At 35.6% G+C, this 5,339-nt stretch overlaps 1 pseudogene; it reads right to left on the bottom strand.

Moving 5' to 3' along the window:
• Positions 1-2,402: 2,402 nt before the first annotated feature.
• Positions 2,403-2,471, bottom strand: LOC121144432 (annotated as a pseudogene).
• Between the last annotated feature and the right edge of the window lie 2,868 nt (positions 2,472-5,339).

Genomic DNA, 5,339 nt, shown 5'->3' with positions numbered 1-5,339 from the left:
CTTCTTCCCAACTTCATGTTACAAAGTTTTAATAACTATCTCTTGTTGTTGCCTATACCAGTTACAGAACCAGAGACCAGCCTGACTCAGGACAAGTGCTTCTGGAAGATGCTTGGCATAAAGCTCCAAAACATGATGGGGGAAATCCAGTTCCAGAGCCAGTTTCCCAGTGAGCTTCATGAGTATCTAACAGGTTAGCAATATACTATACATTACAAGCTGCGACCTTCATTCTCTTAGCCTCAGCAACCTTATGGAACATGGCTACTCCTCCTGTGGCTTTATACACAACAAAACAAGTGAGGCCTCTTCAGCTGAATGGTGTTCCTTGCCTTAACTTTAGTTGCTGAAACTCTAAATTTTCTGTTAGCATGAGATTATACCATTAGTTAAATGAAATGAAGAACAAAATTAATTTTGATATATATAATTTTGTAAGAATATTGAACTGTGTCATGCTGCTTGAATTTCTTCTGTGTATTAAAGGGCATATAAAAAGATAAGAGGGAAATTATGTCTCTATTCTGCATCAGGAAGTTAAGCAAGATTAACACTTATGAACATTAAGAAATCAATCAGTACTATATTGTAGAGTTCTTACTATAAGTACAATTGAACTGCAGAATAATATCTGTGGGTCAAAGAAAATGTGTCAAAAAAGATTTTGCATAAAGTCACGATTTGAAGTAGGTTTAAAGAAACAGAAAGATAATTTGAAATGGACAGGAGATCAAATGTCTTGGATAGCATAAACTGAAGAGTGAAAAAAGCTGGGGCAAACACTGTGATACTTGTTTGTGTTTGTAAAGCAGGGAGATTGGAATATGGATGCCTGCCAAGTTACATCTGGTCTCAAAAATAACAGAAAAAGGAAGGGGCTGGGGCAGAGATGATTTGATTTCCAGTTCACAGTGATGGAGTGTTTTTAATGTTTTTAATTAGAATCTTCCTTAACATGTCTGTATTCTGTGACTTGTTTTTAGTAGTCTACACCTACTTTCATGAGCCGTTTTCACTTCTTTCCTGCTTTGCATCTCACATTCTAAGCGCTCTGTCGAGGAAAACTTCTTGGTGTTGTCAGACCATCAAGACAAATCTGTTTATTTGTTTTCATCCTGTGCTTCCCATCTCTTATTTATTAATCATTTCAGTGTTCTTTTTATTCTTTCACCTTCCAGCAGAGCTGTTCAAGGGGAGTGTCTAGGGGAGATTTAAGTGCAGCGGGAAGAGTAAAGAGTGGAGGCAAGGTGGCTTTGCTTCCTTTCCTTTGACCTTCTGGTTTGGAAGTTTCTCTCTTTCATCCCTTATTAATCGACTACTATTGGCAAACTGTCCTGTGTCTATAGCTCACTACAAACCAATGAATTTCCTTACTGCCACTTCACAACAGTTTCTCCTGATTATAAATCTACTCTTTTGAGTCCAAGGTACTTCACCATTGCTCGCTGCTTCTCTTACAAGCATTGAATGTCCTACTTTTACCCACATAGCTATGTATAGATTTTTTTTATTATTACTAGACGAATTGAAGAAAGCATGCTATTTACAAAGGTTAAATTAATTGTCTCTTGCTTATAAATACTAGATAGAAAACTTCAAATCGATAATAAACTCTTTAAAACAAAACTGTGATTCATATCATAAATTAATGATTTATTTATGTATGAGCTTATCAAGTAACTTTGTAGTTCATATTTCAATATGTTATCTTTGTTGTTTTTATTTTTTTCTTTTGCTTATTCAGTTTATCATCAGGTTTCTGGCATGAGTTGATATTTTTATGTAAATGTACCTTCATCACATCTCTCTGTTATAGAAGTGGATTAAATGCATTCCTTATATAACAAGTTTAAAAATATAAAGTACTAGTTCACACAGCTACTTTCTGTATAGTTTAGTCAGTTCTAAGCAAGTTGAGCCCACCCATGATTGATTTAACTTCAAGTCGAAATTGCGAATTTTCCCTAATGAACTGACCAAAACTCCTTAGCTTTTGATGTGTTATCCTTACATGAAAGTTCAAGAAAAAATTTAATGAAAAGTTTAAAAAGATGTGTAGCAAAATGTCATATCATTTGATGTAGGTTTCCTTTTGATAAGTTATAGAACCAGAATTAAATGACAGATATCAATATGGATACAGAGAGATAGATATAGATATACTTGAAGAAATGCATTTATATGTAATAAAATATTGGAGGCTGGCTTGTTTGTAATGACTGGTGTTTATGAAATTGATAGTCAGACCAAGATTAAGAATGCAAATTCAGAGTATAGAGTTTCTTTTTTCCTAGCTTTCCAGTGACTGGCAAAACATAGCTGAGGAAGTACACTTAATTCATTACATGTTCTTCAGGCAGTTTGGGTGACTTCTAGCTTGCACAGTGTTTAAGAATCACGAATGCACAGGGGCCATGTTAATCTTGTCTGTATCATTCCAGTTTTATTATATATGCTGCCAAAGGGAGCAAGGATGACACCAACTGGCAATCTAACCAATAGTGGAGAGGCTACCTTAAATGCCCTTCCCTGATACCATGATTGACTACTTCCTTGTGTGCCATCCTAGAGCCTTCATCCAATTGCTGAAGGAAGCAGAGGCAGATACCCACAACTAAACACTGAACTGAAATCCTGGAACCCATTTGCAGAGAGGGAGGAGTGATGAACAAAGGGATTAAGACTTGGCAGTGAAACTCACATCAGCAGCTGACCTGAACAAGGGGAAGCTCATAGACCCCAGACTGATGACTGAGAGGCCATCATAGGACTGATCCAGACCCCCTGAGCATGGGTGTCATTGAGCAGTCCTCAGCATTCTTTGGGGCTTCAGGCAATAGATCAGCACTTAACCCTGTCATCCAGATGGACTTTGGAAGCCCATCTCACATGGAGGGATGCTGTCTCCACCTGGACACATGGGGGAGGGCCTAGGCCCTGCCCGGTATCATGTGACAGACTTTCTAGATCCCCCATGAATGGCCTCACCCTCATTGTAGAGTGGAGTGGGGATTGGGGGAGGTGTTGGGGGAGGGTTGAAGGGGGCAGGAGAAGGGAGGAAGAGGGAACTGGGATTGACATATGAAGCAAACTTGTTCTTAATTTAACTAAATAAAAAAAAGAGAGAAAAAAAAAACAAAGAATCACGAATGCCCTCTACTTGCCATGGGTCAGATTTGCTTGTTTAAATTTTATTTTGTTGCAACTAAAATTAAAGCAACTTGTGAAAATGTATTTTTGATGTGATCCAAAAATGGGAGTTTCAATTTTATGGAAGAAATGTATGACCACACAATTAAGACCTCAATAGAACTCAAAAAACATATAACAAGGTCATACTTCTGATTTTGTTCATTCTTAGCTGTACATGATTTTCATATTCAGACCAATGCAATAATCTATATAAATTTAAAACTTCTTTTCTTGTTTTCTATTAATGTTTGTTAATTGTACCACAATGGGTTTGAATTTGACATATATATGTATACACATGATATATGTATATATGTATATAAATATATATATAATTGTCTTTTTGTAAACGTTATAACTTTATTATAAAAGAAACTTGCACATCACACACCAAAATTACCAGATGCAAGGTTTATACAACTTAATGAGTTTCATTACAGTAAGACTGGCAATTGACATGAATGCTATGAAACTTCACATGAAGTGTATGTGTGTATGTGTGTATGTGTGCGCATGTTTGTGTATGTGTGTTTGCATGTATGTCTTGTGGGCATGTGTGTGTCTCTCTGTGTGATTTTTGTACAATTCTTTGTGCATGTGATCACACCTGTGTAGACAAGTTAATGGAGGTCAAAGGAAGGTTTCTAATGTGCTGCTCTATTATTAAGTACTCCATTTCTTTAAAACACTGTCTCTCATTAAAGTTAGTAATGTGGCTTTCAAGGCCTTGAGATCTTCCTATCTCTGTCCAAACACATTGTTTTATAGTACAAGCAGTCACACGGGTTTTCTAATTGGTGCTAAACATTTCAATCCTCATCTATTTTCTTACACCCTGTTCCATCTTTCCAACATTTTACTCTGGGTTTCTACTAAAAATTAAATATTTTACTATAATTTTCACTAAAACTAAATACCCTCTTAGCACTGTCTAAATTGTATACTTAAGAATACTGATGTTTAATGTGAGACACTTATATTTATTTTTCTTTTATCTTTCAATTATTAAGAAGTGAATTATTTCATTTTAACTCCTCATGCATAATAACATATTGATATTTGAATTTAATTCAACATATGGTGCTGGAAAATATGGATGTCTACATTTTTAGAATGCAAATAGATCCATATTTACTACCCTAGGCAAAACTCAAGACCAGATGGATCAAAGACCTTAACATGAATCCAGATAGATTGACCATAGGAGAAGACAAAATGGGGGATAGTTTCCAGTGCATTGGCACAGGAGACAACTTTCTCAACAGAAAACTGATACCCAGTCACTAAGGTCATCAATTAATAAACGGGACCTCATCAAGCTGAAAATCTTCTGTAAGACCAAGGACATCGTCAACTGGATAGAGCAGCAGCCTACAAAATAGATAAAGCTTTTTGCCAAATCAACACCCAATAGAGGACAAATGACCAAAATAATAAACAATTCAAGAAACTATATATAAAAAATATCAAACAAATAATTCAATAAAAACTAGGGTACACATGTAAAAAGAGAATTTTCAAAAGACAAAACTCAAATGGCTGAGAAACACTCAAAGAAATGTTCTATATCCTTAGCTATCTGGGAAATGCAGAGCAAAACTACCATGAGGTTGCATTTTGCATCTGTCAAAATGGCTGAGAGCAAAAACACAAGTGACAGCTCATGATGGTGAGTATATGGAGAACAGAAAATGAACACTCCTATACTGTTGGTGGTGGGAGTGAATGAAAACTTGCACAACCACTATGGAAATCAATATGGCTGTTCTTCAGAAAGTTGGGAATTGATCTACCTGAAGACCCAGATATACCAGTCTTTGGGAATATATCCAAAGGACACTCCGTTCTACTACAAGGAGACTTACTCAACCATATTCATTGTAGCTTTATTTATAATAGCCAGAAAGTGGAAACAACTTGAATGTCCCTCAAGAGAAGAATGAAAAAATAATATATAATAAACTTACACAATGAAATATTACTCAGATTTTAAAAATGACATCATAGAATTTGCAGCCAAATGGAGACAACTAGAAAAAAATCATGCCAAGTAGGGTAACCAGACACCATAGGTCAAAAATTTTATGTATTCACCTTTAGTGAATATTAGCTGTTAAGTAAATGACAACCAAGTTATAATGCATATA

This window comes from Mesocricetus auratus, unplaced genomic scaffold (assembly GCF_017639785.1).
Source record: "Mesocricetus auratus isolate SY011 unplaced genomic scaffold, BCM_Maur_2.0 Super-Scaffold_100015, whole genome shotgun sequence".
Taxonomy (NCBI): Eukaryota; Metazoa; Chordata; class Mammalia; order Rodentia; family Cricetidae; genus Mesocricetus; species Mesocricetus auratus.
The sequence above is the reverse complement of the archived record's forward strand: the minus strand, read 5'-3'. Positions and strand labels throughout refer to the sequence as shown.